This window comes from Amphibalanus amphitrite, unplaced genomic scaffold, assembly GCF_019059575.1.
Source record: "Amphibalanus amphitrite isolate SeventyFive unplaced genomic scaffold, NRLGWU_Aamphi_draft 000026F_arrow, whole genome shotgun sequence".
NCBI lineage: Eukaryota > Metazoa > Arthropoda > Thecostraca > Balanomorpha > Balanidae > Amphibalanus > Amphibalanus amphitrite.
The window spans coordinates 353,279-371,614 of record NW_024881522.1 but is presented as its reverse complement, the minus strand read 5'-3'; the positions used below and the strand labels follow the sequence as shown (position 1 = coordinate 371,614).

Below are 18,336 nucleotides of genomic sequence, written 5' to 3'. Positions count from 1 at the left end.
AGTTGGGCTAACTGGCATTGAGACAGGCCGCAGTTGGCTGGAGGTGGAACTGTGTTGCAGTGTGTACTGTAGATACGAGTATTTTACATGACAGGCTTCTGCACCGCGATGATCTGGGTTGAGATTAGAAGTAGAGGGCCAAATACGGAGGACCGGAACAAACAGTGGCGGATCTAGGATTTAAGTTTAGGGGGGGCAAACATTGCGCCGCCAGGCAAGTCGGCGAGAATTTCAAACATCCAGTCTTAGGGACAAAAAAACGAGCTACCCCTATTTTTCTCCTCGGATTTCGGGAATTACTTTTTTTTTGATTTTTTACATTTTTGTCAGTCCGGCCAAGCCAGGGCAGCGCAAAAAAAATTGCAGCCACCCTGACTCCGGGAGATAGTTAGCCCGCGCCGGGCCGGGGGTGTTTGAACACCCCCTTGCGGTTTTTCGCAGATATCTCAAAAACGGCGGCGCGGAGCGCCGCCGTTTTTGGCACACCTGTTTGTGCATCTTTTCCGCACATGTTGTGAAAATTTCAGACCCAGGTCACCTTAGGTCAGGTCACCAGGTCACGCCAAGTGACCTCACCTCGGAAAAAATAAGAATGCTCGTCATAGCTACACCGACTGAACGATTGCCTTGAAACTTTCAGCGATTGATTAGAGCAACACTATCTATAAAAATGTATATCTCGGAATTTTGATATCGGTGACCTAAGGTCAGGTCAATTTTGCGGCCTCTCCATTATACCTAAGTCAATGGGAGAAAATTGAAAAGCGTCTGTTTTGCACGGACGCTACTCTAGACACTCTCAAACATCGAGATGTAGGTAAAATAGACACACTGAACCAGAAAATGGCAACTGTGACCCCTCGTTATGTCCCCGAGGTCATCTCAGGTCACGAACAGAATCTAACAGTTTTTCGATGCTAACTTCTGATAGAGGAGCGCTAGAGCGCTGAAAACGCCTTAGATGTGTTCGGCTCGACGTTGCGGATCAGCTGATATGCAACATGACCTTTTCCGGTCAGGTCATGACCTTGACCTGAGGTCAAATTTTCAAGTTGACCTTTCAAGGTCAAATTATAGTTCATTCGACGCGTCTTGACGAGAGGAACACGATGCTGGCAAAAGTAATGTCATAGCTCTTTTGAGTCAAAAGTTATTGCCGAAAAACCGTTTTTCGTAAAAACGGCTATTTTTGGAGTTTTTGCCCTCTGGAGGCTAAACTGTTGACCTGAGGTCAAATCTGAGAACATTATTCAGAAAGGTCTGTAAAAGGGCTATCGAATGCGCTTTTTTGCGGCGCTGTAGCTCTATCGGTTCCCGAGATAGCCGTTGGCAGTTTCCAAAATGTTGAAATAGTCAACATTTTACCTTTGGTGACCTCTGGTGACCTGACCTTTGACCTGACCCAAAAAATGACCGAAGTGTTTTCGTCCTTATTTTTGACGTTCTTTCGATTGCCGCTTACCGCGTGTCGTTACGTGGCCCAGGAGCCGAGTTAAAAGGGGGGTGTTCAAACACCCCCCGCGGCCCGGCGCGGAATCTCAGAGCACCGGCCCGGCGCGGGTTAGAGAATAGCTCACCGGCGCTATGGACGGTCCGTCCTCTACCTCCCGCATCACCTCGGCAAGACCTCGTCCGAAAGGTTCGCCCGCGCCGGTTCTCAAGGGCTTCTGTATCCGGAGACCGATAAGGGTCGCAGCAGCAGGTTCATGTGTAAATGCCCACGACCAAAGGCCACATCAGCGTACCTGCGATACTATACGCAGTCAGGGTTGCCACGTAGTTAAACGTATTAACAGTTGTTTCCGGTAATAGAAAATGAGATCAGTCGATTAAGAATCCCAACAAGAAATAGACGAAGAACAGCGCATTTGTTTTCGGTCCTGCATTTATTGATGCAATTACAATGAACATTCCTTAACTTTGGGACTAAACTTCGCGAGCTAGCAAAATTATACAGTGTTACTTTCGAGAGGAGATAAACGATGCTTCTACAGACTAATCTCAGGCAGCTTTTGCCAAATTGTCAGGGAACTCAGATTTGTTTTTCAATAGAAAAACACAATTCTAAAGAATAGTGTTTTAACTATTGACAACAAACCTTCGGTTACATAGGACCACAGCGCAACAGCCAACGGAATCACACTGAACAGCGTTAAGTTCCCACAACATACTGAGCTTCTCCAACACCTCGCAAACCAAAAGCTCTGACTGAGCCTTTCTGTGTTTGTCCCCGTTAGATAACGGTATGGCTCATGAAAAAGCCGCGATTGGTAATCTTCTTTACGTTATTCCTCTCAGAAACCTATCTCGCACTTCATGCATACACATATGCAGCTCTTGTAGAGACTCTCGGACTTTGGCACCCTTTTGGCACCCCCTTTGGAAATGGCTGTATCCGCCTCTGGACATAACTAATGTAGCCACAGTGGAAATGCTAGGTACTAATGGATATTTAGACCCACCAATATTTTTTTCAGCTCCTACACCCATGCTATCTAGCAATAAAATATTATGCACAGGGTTGGCAAATTTATGCCAGCAGCCGGTTTAAACCGGTTTAATCCATGGATTAAACCGGCTGGCATAAACTAATTTAAGCCACCCCGGTTTAAACCAGTGTGCACCAACATAATAAATGTCACTTCCGTTAACTTGTCGTAACATCACTTGGGTTAAACTGCTTCTTCTCTTCACATTTTCTATACACACCTTTCACTTATACATGCTAACTTGTAATGTTTTTTCCCCTGGGGGTTAACTTGATGTCATTCATTATTGATCTGTATCACCCTGTATCAAATCTTTATTTTGATTTGCAGTGTTTTACACAACTAGTTGTTTACATGGGTGGTTCATGGAATGAAAAGTCTTGGAGACAGGTTCAATAAAGAAACCAATTTTAATTTTATGAGAAACTGTAGCAAACATGACCTAATGCCAAATGCATGGTGCAAGGATCAGTGAATGGTAAGGCCTAAAAACTATCATATAGAACATTGCCTATTTACTAGGGAACTGTCTATTGCTTAAAGGAAATAGTTCACTTTCACGAAATTATTTTTTTTGCAACGATTTATTATTTTTTATGTTCAAAATAATCAGCAAAGAAAATAAAACCTTTTTATAACAAAAGATTTTTTTTTCTATATTTTGATATAGGAAGAACTTTTCAGTTTCTGTAAGGCACACGCGATCCAGTATGAAAAGAGCATGGGTCCCGAAAATTCTTCAGAAACAGAGAAATTATCGCAGCCACCGGCATTTGGGCGATCTGCTCGATCTGATAATGTTCCCCTGAATGTCCTAATTGATCAGTACGAGAATTTCTCTAGTGTTCTCGTAGATAATTTCTCTAGTTTCTGAAGAATTTTCGGGACCCATGCTCTTTTCATACTGGATGGAAATATATACTAGGCACACATCCTCAACGCAAGACACCTTTTTCGGGACGACAAATGGAATATCTTTGCCTAGGGTGATCGTTGGGCTGTAAAAGCTCCTGATTTATGCTCGTCTCAGCCCAAGCTACGGAACTGCTATTCCAGTTCAAAACCCATGTTAAAAAGTGAACTATTTCCTTTAAGCAGTCAGTGACACTAAACAAAGGAATTGACAGCACGGCAACCATTAGAGGCTCCAAAGTTCATGTAAAAACAACAATAAGTGTGATTAGTTAGGGACACTGCTATACCAAGAAAACAACATGCACTACCTGAAAAACCATAGGAAGATTTATAAATGATGAGTTGTTACAATTATTTCCTGTGCAATTAAAAAAATCACAGGAAGGGTGATACCATGAAAAATATTTAAGTTACTGGCCCAGTCCCCAGACGATTGGTCAGAATACATTTTACATGTAAAATAAAGTGAGACTTTCAACTGGTAAACCGAATGTTAACACGCGCACTGCAGGGGGGGTTGTTTTCAACCCCCCCCCCCCCTGTGGTTTTTCGCAAATCGCGAAAAAACGGCGGCGCGCAGCGCCGCCAAATTTTGCATACCTGTTCTCCCAACTTTTGCACACCTTGAGTAAAAATTTTGACCCCAGGTGACCTATAGTCAGGTCACCAGGTCAGGTCAAGTGACCCTACCTCGAAACGTAAATTTCGAAGTTTGCAATCCCACCAAGCCCACAGTTGTTGAGATATGATCTTGAAACCCACAGGAAATAGTAAAGTCATCACGAGCTACAACTTATATATCTCGGAATTTTTATATCGATGACATAAGGTCAGGTCATTTTTGCGACCGGCCCATTATAAGTCAATGGGAGAAATTTCAACTTACTCTGAATGCCATCCTATGACTTCAATACGCTCAGAATCATAGTATTACAGGTCCCTGTTGGTGATTTCACCGAAACATATCACTTGTGACCTTTGGAAGGTGATCTCCAGGTCATCTTAGGTCACCTGAGGTCACCAGCGGTTTTTCTTCAATAACTTGAGATTGAATAGAGATAGAGACTCCGTTCGACGTTTATCGTGATTTCTCGTCAATGGGGATCGAATGATATGCAACATGACCTATTTCGGGCAGGTCATGACCTTCACCTGAGGTCAAATTTTCAATTTGACCTTTCGAGGTCATATTATATATCATTCGATGCGCCTTGACGAGCTAACGATGGCGTTCGAATCGATCCTCTATCTTGTGTGCAAGACAAGTTATTCAAGAAAAACTACCGCGAAATTCCTGTTGTGAAAATCGTAACATTTTGTCTTCGGTGACCTCTGGTGACCTCGTTTTTGACCTGAGACATAAATGACCTAGTATTTCCTCTAAATAACATCTCGACCTATCTAACGCCGTTTACCGTTTGTCGCTACGTTGCGCCGTTTTCGAGATCTCAGGGGGGGGGGTTGTTTTCAACCCCCCCCCCCTGCAGTTCGTGTTCGGCTCAGACCCGCTGCAGTGCGCGTGTTAAGATTAGAATGTGCTTATGCCTTATACCTACTTTGCTTTTTAGCTTAGTTACCTACTGACCAGATTGTCAACATAATCACATGCCAACATGTTGACATAATACAAAATGACACGGTATTGGCTTCCTGCACTCTGCACAGTCACCAACGAGTACACTGACCCACAAGATAAGTTATAGTAGATGTTTTGACTGAAGGTGGTTTTTATTAATTTAAGCCGGTTTAAGCCGGTTTAAACCGGTTTAAACCACTGGCTGGCATAAATTCAATTTAAGCCGGCTTTTATCCAACCCTGATTATGCAAACACTTCTTATATACCCATGCAAACCCACCACTGTCCAACCGCTCCAGTGTGGTGACCCCTGACCCCACTGGAGTGACAGGCGTCTGGCGGTCTGCTGTTGACGGTTTGTTTACTTGGTTCAAGGTTTCAATAAATCGCGTTATTTTTTTTCTTTTTGGTAGCAGTAGCAGTAGTAGCACTGCTGATGGATGATGGACTGACATTCATGGGGTGGAGGACTTTTTATCAGCTCACAACTTAATATCACGAATATGACAACCTTCTATAGTCCTCCATTTATTTCACATTTTCTTTTCAAACACCATATTTTTAGCATTCAAGTTGTAGTTTTTTAGGGGGGGGGGCAAAAAGATATGTTTGCCCAGAGGTTTTCCGTTTAGGGGGGGGGGGGCAATTGCCCATTTTGCCCCAACGTAGATCCGCCACTGGGAACAAATAAGAGCCTTGCGGGGTGACAAAGAGTTGAGCTGCGGTGAGACGGTGTTAAGTCAAGGTAACCTGGAGTTGAACCGAGGCGAGACGGCCAAGATGGCAATGGAAAGGGCAGGGGCGCTGGTGCGGAAAGGAAGGTCGGCCACCGCAACTATGCAAAGCCTGGGAACGCGCCGCCACAGCCTCTTATACGGCCTTGGCCACAGCCAAGGTAAGCCGGCACAGACAAAACAAGGTCAGAGGTCATCCCGCTTGAAAGCTATCCTGGTGGCTGGCGGTTGTTATTTGAAGCTGTCCTCACTGTCATTCTGAGGAACAAAGGTCACATCTTCAATGTGTTGTAACCGTCATCAGCTTTGTTTTTATTGCAGCTGTTCAGTTTTATTGCCGGGCTGAATGACACATTACCTTAAGTGGTTGCCATCTCTTACTTCTAATAGTTGCGCTCACATTGCCTAATCGGCAAATTCGTAGATCCTCAATCCTCATTGAAAGTGTGTGTCAATTATGATTGAAGATTAATAAGTGAGTGCATTTTCATTTAGCAAGCTGAATGAATAGTTGGCTGTAATTCCTTGAGGAAATCCAAGGAACACCCTGACTTCTAACACGCGGTCCGCTTCCAAACACTGATGCGAAAAGTTGCGTCTTCATGTGTTTGGCCAACGAACCTGCTTATGCTGGGTAGGTTGTTTGAGGCCTAGTTCATTGGGGGAAATGTCCGACTCGGACCCTTCCCGGATTTTATCCTGGCACCCCCGATTGTTCAAAAATCTGCTACTGTCTAGATATCGCACAGGTCATGTTATCCGGCTACCCAGCGGACTCCGGGACACCCACCGGACTCCGGGACACACACTGGTCCCGTCCTTTCCCCGCGTACCCACCTCTGATTGATAAGCCACACGAAGGCCGCGAAGGCAGTCGTGATCAGCGCATTGCCGGCGCTGCTGACAGCGCTGACGGCACAGTCAGCGTTCAGTGTCAGCGCGTCGGTCGCAGTCAGCACTTCGGCTGCAGGATCCGACGCTATCCAAATGATCTGCAACACGATCCGCTGCTGTGACACGACCATCGAGGTCGGTCACGGAGCAACAGCAGGTGCATCAGGACACACGTGTTTGCATTGGAGGAAAACTCGGGAAGGCTCAGACAGAGGGACGGTCAGTGAAGAAGAGTGTTGGTCTTGACGAGGAGGCATGGAATTGAGGGGTGGAGATGAGATGAGAGAAAGGCTATGGAAGAGAATTGAAGATGGGGAGAAATAAAGAGGGAAAGACCGAGATGATAATCATCTGTACTGGACTGTCAGTGAAGAAGAGAGTCAGGCTTTGGAGAAGGCGGCATGGAAGGGAAGTGCGAGATGTCAGATGAGATAAGCCATGGAGAGAGGGCCATGGAAGGCCATGGAGAGGATTGACGATGGGGGAATGAAGAGGAACATACCAATTGACATCTGTACAGAGGCTGGGAGGGAGGGATGAAGGTACCCCACGGGTCAGTGGCTCTGGATGGTGGCATAAGCTCACTAACCTGTTCAGTATTCAGCTGTCACAGCTCACAAAGACAAGACATCTGCGGTCGCCGCGGCAAACGGCCAATCATGAACGGGGGATTAGTGGCTAGCACACGGGGCGCCTCAATGAACAAGGAACTCAGGTCTGGTGACAATACAAACAATAGCATGACGACGATCCTCATTACGTGTGGGCGTTTGTCAACAGATTAGGCTGAGTTTGTTGGGGTATATTTGCAATTGCACGGGCTTAACTGGTACTCTGATACGGTTAATCGGCTGCTAAAGGTGAAGGGTTTGTCATCTTACAGCACAGCAAATGTTTATACATTAAACATTTTGCCAGAGCTTGGTTACATTGGTCTCCACTTCGATACAGGAAAACAACGCAAATAAACTTCCGTTATGACTCATGACGGAAGAAAAACAAAACTGTGTAATGTGTTCATTTAGAAATTGAAAACGATACACCAAAGCTCAATTCACAAATCACAGCAGCAGTATTTGTCACCCTCACCCTCCAGCTGATCGCTGCTCCCATGACAGAGTCCAGACCGCTTTTGATCCGACCAAACTGGCCGACCAGCCTGTCATCGACCAGGGCAGAGCGATTAGGCACCACTGGCGCCGACATCGTAATGACCGGACAGATCGGCCGCCCGGCCGCTGCACCATTGACAGGGCGCCGGACAAAAGTGATCGTGACCGCACCCTCGGAGCCACCGCGGCGCGCCAGAATCGCCATCAGCGCACCGCAGTCGTCATCACAGGCACACGGCCGCCACACAATGGTCAGCCGCTTCCTTTATGCGCCGCCAACAAGGAGCTAAGTGCAGGAGGCATGCAGCAAATCAGAGGACGGCAGGCCGCTGAGCGGCATGAAAGCGCGTGGAATCGACAGCAGCCGATCCAGCACGACTGGTGACGTCATCGAATGATGTCATCAACATCAGAGTCATCATAGATTGATGCTATTAAATCCAGTGACGTCACCAAGTCAGTGACCGCGCTGTCGGCAGCTGTCTCATGTCGGAACAGGTCTCGGTAGCCGAGGGAACAGTGGCGGTGACATCAGGCCACTCGAGGCTCGTTCAGTCCAATTGTGGCGCCCTGTACTACCCCTCCCCCCGCAGCCCCGCCACTCCACCCCCGCTCGAGGTCAAAACAATCGGCGAGTGCTCTGTCGGCGGTGGTGTGCTCTGTTGGCGGCGATGACGGCAGCCGAGATTCAGTCGGCTCGGCGCCTCCCTCCCCTCCCTCCGCCGCTGTGTGACTCACGGCAGCACCAGCGGCGGGTGGAAGGGTGTTCCGGCGGGGCCAGTGGCCGTGCCAAGTGACCTCAGCTGCACTGGCCAGAGGTGGGGAATGACTGGGGAGTGCCCCTGCTGCCTGAACGTCGAACGATCGGTCAGTGAGGTCAACAAAGAGTTGAAGGGGCCTCTTTGGGGCATTTTAAGGAAAACGATATTGTTGAGATATTTGATTTCGTGCCGATTTTCGTGCAGATTTTACATCGCATTGTCAGCACAGAAAGCACGGTGGTTTTTTGTGTGTGTGAAAAAAAAATGTGAAGTGAACTATGAAATAAAGGAGAAATGGAGAGCGATAAGTTAGGGATGAACTGTATCTCTATAGACACCGTCTAAAGCTATGCGCTCTTATTATACCCGCATGACGTAAGCTACATGTCGCTTCTGAGCTATCAACCACACGGTGGCCATTGGGCTATATACTATCGGTAAGCGAAGAGCAACACCCGTGAGCTATGAGCTGCGACCCTGAAGCACGCAGCTGGCTTCGGTGAGCGAAGTGCATTGTGCACCAAACCATAGCTCGTGAGCGGCTGCCCGTGGGCTGCGAAGCTTTAATCACGTGAACCGGCGGCTATGATTTCCCGGCGGCCGTCCCACTCTCCCAAACCATATATTCCCGTAGCATGTGAGCCTGGAGTTGGCTATCGTGCATAGTCATGCCCCCGGCTGAGCGTGGACACGGCACCGTCAGCGTGCCGACCACAGCGCGAGATGCACAGCGCGGGCACGTGAGCACGTCACCGAGACCCAGACAGGGGAGGACGAGTGGCTGCCCAAAATGCAACGGAATCTGCTGTAACTCTGGTTTGTTCCTTTGAATGCAGCCCAATCGCTGTTGAGAAATGAGATGCTTTAGTTCTTAGCGCAAGTGAAGCGCCGCGAATACCTCTCACTCTCAGTGCTGTGAACCACAAAGTTTCTAGCGGCTGTGACCGCCAGCCCTTCCACTTGCTCTCCGCCTTAGGCATTCACTGCACGAGCCTGGGACCCACCACTCTCCCAGCCGCGATTGTTGAAAGTTTGGCCTCGACAGGCGCTGGCCGCCCAAATCTACACCAAGATCTAAAGCATAATTTGTTTACGCGCACCAACAAAACGCCCATTATGTGCGTGTCAAATTGTGAGCGAAGGAGACGAGTGCGTGACTGGGGCCGTCTGGATGTGCGTGACACGCAATAGAGGCGTTGATAATGCGCAGATAATGGCCAAGGGCTGGCTGGTCTGCCGTTAGATATTATCACAAAAACGGCCGACTTTATGCGTGGAGCGTGAGTGGCTGGAGGCGCGTACTGTGCTGGCTGCCAGGGTCGTGCGAGGGTCGCTGGGGCACGCAGCGTTCCCAGGGCCTCCCAGAAGTGGTGCAGGGCTGTGAGAGGCTCAGCATAACAGCCTGAGCAGCCATCATTATGGACGATCTTTTCACCTATGGTCGCCATACGGCCCAGACGGTGGCGATTTGTCTAGCGCATCGTAATAAGACAGGGCTAGGGCTATCAATTTCAATCGTCTTAGATGAGGTACTCAAATTATCATCCATGAGCTGTTATGCCATCACTGTGATTCCCGCAATATAAGATCGCTTCAGACTTGCTAACATCACATTGGATGAAAGTTAAAGCTCCACGGATCGTCACACCACGGAGCTTTGATCTGCAATTTGTGAAATCCCTAAGTATATAAAGCCTCGCGTCAAGAACACGAAAACTTACTTTGAGTCACCGGCACCGGACATGGCTGAGCACTTACGACAAACGCACGACACACCTACAGCGTCGATTAAGTATCAGCGGTCATCTACGTAGGCACGCACTGCTCATGAAACATTCCCGAAATCCGCGAAATACTAGGGACGAGGTAAGCGCACCATCCGGCTGAAATTGCATGACTTGCATGATGAGGAGCCCTGCGGGTGGGCGAAAGAGAGCAGCATACAGGCTGTTGTGGGCGCCACGAAATCCTACCGAGGTGGCATATTGCTCCAATCACGCATGCGATCCAGGGAGCACCACCAGAAACGCTTGTAGCTGCCGTAAACTGTGATATCGCTCTGCCCATACGGTGACTCATCTGAGGCGAGTTTGGTGACGGCGTTCCTCCAGGGCTGCACCCAGGGGTGTAAGCGCCGCACACTCCACCTCCGTCGCGCACTCAGACAGGACGCACCCGGGTAGGAGCCGGGGTGCGGTCGGCTATCTGAAGTGGTCCATGAGAGGTGTCAGAGCGCTATCGCGCTTCTGCGAGCTGCAACTGCGCCCTTCCGGCGGGCTGGACTCGCATGGGCCGACTCAGCACTCAGCTAGATAACACTCACTATCTCAACAGTCAGCACAGTGATGCAGCGTGGGAGTTTGACATCCGAATCCTGCATGGTGTCCCATCGCTCGACCCGGCTTCCATAACGCTGAGGACTGCCACATTTGGCGGAAAGGTAAGAGCATTTTACATCGGCATTGTGTTTCGAATTCCTTGTGCTGACTCCCAGCATCATTCACATCAATAATTGCAAATTATGAATATAGTTAATTGGAACACAAATGCAATTCAGGTGGCAGAAGGTGTCGCGCCTTCGATCATGCACCCTCTTCCCATTTGGCTTTCTGTGCCTCCATAACTTTTTAACTTGTGTCAATGGCATGCAAAGCGAGGACGCAGGTAGCGAGCAGGCAAGGAAACCCTCTGCTAAGGGCAATTAACTGGGAGTTGCGCATAGCCCATAAGTTTGTCATTTGATCACATTTAGTTGCATGTGCCAACAAATAGAGTGGACCTATTATTATGTTTTGAGTATTTTACCCCATTAGTGTTGTATATTATGTAGAGCCTCTATGCGCCATTGCAAAGCCGTTGTAAGTTCAACCCCTGCCCTTTGTACACGTTTAAGGTATCAGAAGCTAGTCGTACTCCTCTTGTAGCACGATGCTGGCACTCTACTGCACGGACGCCGTCCCAGCTGTTTAGCATTCCGTGTGCGGGCGGTGACACTCCCTCCCTGTCGGTGTCCGTTGCCGTGGCCGTCTGTGTCCTCTCAGCGGGCTGCACGTGCACCGTGCCGTGCGTGGTGCACGCCTCACGGCACCGTGCACGCAGGGGTCACGCACGGATGGCGCGACAGGTCGTCGAGGTCAGACACGGGACAGCGCCACGGCGCGACACTCAACGGAGCGACACTTGGGCAAGGGTGGACTGTGTGATAGGGCAGCACTGTGACAGTCAACGGTGAGACGGCGGACAGAATTTGACAGTGTGACTTTGTGATAGGGGAACGGCATTGCGAGAGTTAATAGCAGGACGCTTGGGCAAGGCTGGACAGTAAGACACTGAAAGGGCAGCACTGCGACAACTGTGGCGCGGAGAGATCACATTGTGATGGTTGGATGGTAATTTACCATATGTTGTCTAGTTTATCATTGGTAAACAGCTCGACGACATGTTGACAAGCGTTTTGCAATGCATGACAGCTTCGATTCTGAGACGTCTCGTAGGTGTCCTGGTTCATGACACACTTATCATCAACCAGCGCAGTTGTGTTGATGTAACAGCATATCAGTTAGTACTGACGGGAAATCCCTTTGAGAGGGGAAGGGTGTTTCCTGAAGTTTTCTTTTGGTAAACAACAGCTATCTCAGAGTAATTCCTAAACTGCGTCAGCTGGGTGGGCGAGTCAGTAAACTGACGTAATTGCCAGATACAGCCAATCAATATGCACACAAGACTGACCACACTTTTGCTCTACATATTGGGGGTATATCATTCTCAGTTAAGTAAGCCATGATGTCTTTAGGGAGTCCCGGATGACACGCTTTGCGTCAACAAAGGAGGCGAGCGCTGGATACTTGGGCGTTGTTGTGCCGCCTAGTGACGGTGCTCCTCAAGCACGTTGTTCGTTAGGCTCTTGACATTTTCAAATAAGTACTTCAAATTCATGCTTGGTAAACAACTCACTTTATATCCTTACCAGCACTTTGTATTCGGCCAACTGAATCCTACAGCTGATACGCTCCAACCAGACGGCGTGTGCCTTAAACATTCTGATTCATCTGACCAAACCACTCGAGACTTTGAACCCCAATCGCGTGGGTCCACACATGACTACGTGTCACCTGTAGGCTTTCAGCCACTCAACACATATCATGTTTAACTGCCGCCCGACCAACGGACGATTTAATTTCGAATTGGCTGCAACCAATGTCTTATAAGAGGCTGCAACTTATCTGAAACGCCTATAAGTTGGCCGATATCTGAAGCACAACTAAGAAGCGCAGAGGCTGCTCGTTATCCGTTATCTGCATCAGTAGCTTGGTCCTGTGCGCCGTTTGGAGATAGATCCCTGTGCGTCCAGTCAGGCCGCTGTGATGTGAGCCAGTTTTTGCCGTCACCAGTCAGCACCAGCGCCTGCTCTGCCGGCACCACTGCGAGGCACAACTAGACCGGTGATAAATCGCCATCGGCCACTCGGCAAATGTTTTGGCGCATTTGCATAGTGGCTCTATTATTCACATGGGGCGGCACAAAGAGGAGGCTCGCGGCGCGCCGGCGGCGAGCACCGGCGCAGCAGCGGCCCGTGCGCCAAAAACAAGGCATTAATCGGGCCGGAGATGGCCGGCCGATAAGAGGCTGACGCGTGCGGAGCGTGTCGCCATCGCCGGCCGATCGTATCGGTGCGCAGGTTTTGTCGCGTGCGTAATGTCACTCCACAATGCGGGCGCCAGATGCGTACCGAACGTCGTGGTGAGGACGGGGTGCAGGGGTTTTCGGGGCACTGGGGACAGCTGAGGATAGAGACTGTTTTGGCAGGGAATTGAAGATCGGGGTGATTGTGGAGACTAATGTTTTGTCACAGGTTCGGGGGGAGTGACAGGGTGAGTGGTTTTGAATTTTGATCCAACCCAGCGTAGCGATGCAGCAGCCGACTATTTATACCTATGAGCTACAATTCCCAGAGGCCAGATGCGCCCTTCGACTTGGCGTACTTGAATGACGAAGGGCTATGTAAGAAGGAAAACGAATACCAGCAAAGCAAGCCAAGTGAATTCAGCATTTCCGCTCCTTTGTCTACTACCTACTGTGGCACTTCGTGAACGAGTTGACACCACTACCAGGGTGCAGTCTTGCAGTGACACAGCTGTCATCGTTGACCAAAACCGCATCCGGGGCTGGGTGTGTCCCAGCTATATTCCCGCTATCTCTCCGGATTTAGTCCCACTGCAGGGGCCCCGATAGCATCACCGCTGAGCCCTCTAGCTGACAGCGGTGTTTGCCACCTAGTTCTATCTCGCACATAATCGCATACAGCCGGGCAAACAAAGCACTCGAGTGCGCACAATCTCTATGCAAGCTGTGCAGTCGCGTCGTGAAGGCAGAGGCCGGGTGATGTAGACGGTTCTCGACGGTGCCAGAGCGGCACCAGACGGTCGGCACACATTGGTCTGTGGCTCCAGACAGCCCGGCGCCCGGCCCGCCGACTGCCACTGTGGACTGGCGGTGATTCAGAGCGGACTGGGAGGGGAGGGGGGTTGTGCTGCCAGCTGCGGGGCTGCCGGTTCACCGAGGTCACGTCTGCTCAATGCGCTCGGCGATCCGAGCGGTCCGTGTTGGATGGTGATGAGCTGGTGCATCGTGAGGTCCGTCATCCATGTCCCGGCCATGATCTACATGGATGTATAAAGAATCATCACATTGGAACTGAGATGGTCGAAAAAGCTCCAGCTTATTTCTTATTTCTAAGATTATAAGCTAACGCATAAACCCAGCATGACACATCAACCGCGCTGCCGTCCAGCCACCTTCCGGAGTCCGGATATACCAGGCCATGTTCCGCCTACTCTATGCACGTTCAAACACGCAGTCAGTACTGTGGCGTCCAGTGCACCCGACGAACCGGTCTGCGCTGACCGGCCCGCGGCTGTGACGGGGTCGTCGGCAGCGGGGCCAGTCGCTCCTTTATAAAAACACGGCCGTGCTCGGTACGCCCAAACCGGTCGCTGGGTGTCTGGCCGCGCCGTGCCGCGCCTGGAGTACCGCCGGCACAGGTTCGGACGTGCTCCCAGCACGCCGAACACGCCACGGAGCCATGCGTCATCGATGAAGCAGTCTGACGTAATCGGACGGATTTTTCAGCATTGATGCGGAAACTGCCAAGGAGCCTGCCATTAACAGCCGCAAACTGCTGCACACATAATACCATGACGTTTTCAATAGGCAACATAAATTTTATATCATGACGCTAGAAGTTATTTCATACGGCCTGGAAGCCATGCGAATAACAAAGACCATAGAGACTTCTTGCCTGCGGTCAAATAATTATACGTTAGCCAAAAGTTGCCCCCGCCCCCTCCCAAAATGAAAAAAAAAATCGCACAAAAAAGGCAAAAGTTTGCAACTAATGCCCATCTTTTTTTTTACATTTGAACACTCTAAGTTGTTTTAAAAGGACATATAAGTAATATTGCCGTAAGGTATGCGCCTGCAACTATCATGATGGGCTGGGGCTATAGCCACTATCGCTACTTTGACACAGATTAAAGCGAAAAATGATTTATCGACGAGGCTTTGCCTACGACACTCTTGTTTACATTGCAATACTTGAATGCTCGCGATAACTGCACTCACCCCCACCCCTACCCCCAACCCCACTCCCGTGCACTTCACTCTCAAGCCATTTGAAACGTTGGCACTATCAGCACCGGCCTAGTCTTGCATTGTCATATTTACTGTCGAAAGCTTTAGGTATTTGATACGCCGCGCTTGGCATTGCTATTGCGAAATAGTGAAGACTTCTTACGCCGTTTTTAATGTCCTGAGTGACCTTAGATGAAGTTCACTCGTCATAAATGTGCACATTCATTGTCATTGTCACAATTTTCTCACAATTATAGGTCACACACACATATGCATCGTGTACTACGTTCTTTATCGTCCTCATTCTAAACCTCCAAACATCCCATATGTCCACCCCAGACTTTTCACGGTAGTGCACAAAAACAGCTCCAGCTTGCACCTGTCGGAACGTGCAACGCCAGCAACAGGTCCGGTCTCGTCTCGAACTCCAGTCGGACCCTATCGGACTCCCCTCCCCCCACCCCCACCCGACCACGGTAAGGGGGGGGGGGCGGCGTAGCCCGGTGACCTCCATACATGTATACAACGGACATGCCTCACCCTCTCACCTGAAACGGCTCGGCTGTCTCTCTACCACACTGAAAGAAAAAATGACACCCTGTACGGGGTATTGACGGTCATGTCAAAAATAACACCCGAGTGGGGTGTTTTGAGGGGAGTCGCTGAGCTATTATAAATGGGGTGTTTGGCGTACACCCCAGGAGGGTTTCGACGCATAGTGGGGAGTCGCAGCCGCTAAAGGGGGGTCAGCGCCGGCCCACATGGGGTTCCGTTAGACTGCAGGTGACACCCCTCAAATATCAGCCGAGCACCCCTTTTTGGTCCCTAAGCACCCGACAGGGTGTCAAACTCCCAAATTAGGGTGTAAAATATAGCAGCTCAACTCCCCTATTTTTTTATATAACTCCCCATATTGTTCCTGACCCCCACGCGGGGAACCGCGCGCCTTCAGCAGGGAATCTCTCAGAGAAGTTTCACTCTCCTATACTTCCGAAAAACTCCCGGCGAGGATTAAATGTCCTTCGGAACGTTTGTTTTGTTGTTGGGTTAGGCCCTTTCGGTCGACAAGACCATTGCAGAGCCGGAAGGATGATAGGAATTAGGGGGAAACACTGAGAAAAATCCTGACTCCGCATGACACCCCCAGGGGGAGTTCACCAAAACGACACCCTAAAACTCCCAGGTGGTACCCCTCATTACACCCCCTCCAAAACTCTCCATTACACCCCAAAACTTCCCTCGAGAAACTCTCCGCAACTCTCCCTACCGTTCTAGAAAACTCTTCATTTCTCTCCTTTACCCTATCAAAACAAACAACATACTCCCTGAAACTCCCTTCCATTACTCTCAATGACTCTCTTACTGCCTCATAATTACTCCCAATTACTCCATTCCATTATTCCCCAAAACTCCGTTTACAGCTTCATGGTATACCTCTATAGTTACTCCCCATCAAACTCACCCAAACTTCCCATCACTCCACTCCAGCCCTCCCCCTCGAAAATAAATATTGGACGAATAGCGTAACCACCCAAAGCTCGTGTAACGAAGCACAGATAAAAATATATATTTCAAGAAATGTGTATTCATAGTCCGGGGCGGTGGGAGGCTTCAAAAATTGACAAACGTTTTCGACATCTCGCCGCGGCACGCTCTCCGGGGATCTCACTCCATACCTACCTATGCTACACGGTCGCGAGTTAAAATCCAAAAGGCGGCCTACCACAGCAGGAATGCTTGGTCTGGTGGTGCCGCTACCACCTCCTGGGCCTCGACGAATACTGCGTCTTCTTCGTCCGGCTCTCCTTTCACGATGGTGGAATGGATATTTTGCGGGCCTCCGTTGGCTTCCGACGTGTCTTGCGGGATGCGCTGCAGGCTCTCCAGCTCATCCCCTGCAAAATGTTAATCACCATGAAATTATAGGTACACTTAACATTGCGTGGGAGGAAATAGAGGAGAAAGAAAAAAGAGAAGGAGGGAAATAATGAAGGAGGGAAGGAAGGAAGGAAGGAAGGAAGGAAGGAAGGAAGGAAGGAAGGAAGGAAGGAAGGAAGGAAGGAAGGAAGGAAGGAAGGAAGGGAGGGAGGGAGGGAGGGAGGGAGAGAGGGAGAAAGAAAGGGAGAGAGAGGGGAGGGGAAGGAGGGAGTTAGGAAGGAAGCGAGGAAAGATGGAAGGAAGAAATGAGGGAGGAGACTGAGAGGTAGGCAGATGAGCCAAGATGGACGAGACGAGACACACGCGACCTGACATGTTGGCACTGATACTGCATTTCCGCACATGATGTCAAAATAATGAAAGCAAGAGATTGCAAAGTTAGCATACTTTTTATGCACTATATTATTGATAAAGTTAAGTTTCAGTGAAAGTCTAAAGGGCAAGTTAACAGCCTCCATCTTAGTTGCAGACACATTAGGGAAATGCTATAAAACGTACTTGAGCGCTCAAAAAGTTGAGCAGGTCGCTAAAAATAAGCTAAGGACGTTACACGCTGCATACGTACCCATGTTAACGTTAAAGAACGAACTTCATTTATGGATACTTTCTAAAAAAAAATACAACAATTTAGACAAAATGTATGCTGGTTTGTCGATGGTATTCCCCATTGGGCAGTGGCAGTGGTAGGTAACTGATTTTTTATATATATAGGGGCTAGGAAAATCAAGGCTTTTATGCCAAGATAGTTTAATTTTCTGACTCTGCTTTGAAAGCCCTTCAAATTTGATATTTGTCATTGACATGGGTATTAAAACAATTGGGCAATAACAATAGGATCCATGACGTGTAAAGCTTGTATAACCCTAACTTTCCAATTTATTCGAGGGAAAAAAATGTATGATATTTGCCAATATGTAGAAACTCAGAGCATGCTGTTTGATGTTTCCGATCTTTATCTCACTCAGGAACGAAACAACTCGATTACCCTTACACAGACCATTCCAGCCCATCAAGAACATGGGGTTACCATATGTTCTCATCACAGCATTATAACACTTTGCACTATAAAAGCATGATGAGAAATACAGCTAAGCTTACCTTTAAATCCAAAGTAAGGTCCAATTATCCGTCACTGTATAGGTCAGGTCCGTCTAAGTCAACACGCTCTTCACTAACACCTCGCCCGCCGCCCGGCACAACGTGCTGTATACTACGCGCAAAAGATGGCGGCCACGGCAGCCTCGCCGCGACGTATGCTAAAACCCCTTCGTAACTCCCCTTTTACT

General features: G+C 49.0%; 1 long non-coding RNA gene across 1 annotated transcript in view; it reads right to left on the bottom strand.

Annotated features, from left to right (window-relative positions):
- Positions 1-18,336, bottom strand: part of LOC122363382 — an 86,271-nt gene that overhangs the window by 19,165 nt on the left and 48,770 nt on the right. Inside the window, exon 2 of the long non-coding RNA XR_006253356.1 lies at positions 6,553-6,707. This is a non-coding gene — a long non-coding RNA (uncharacterized LOC122363382). The remainder of the gene's footprint in view (positions 1-6,552; positions 6,708-18,336) is intronic.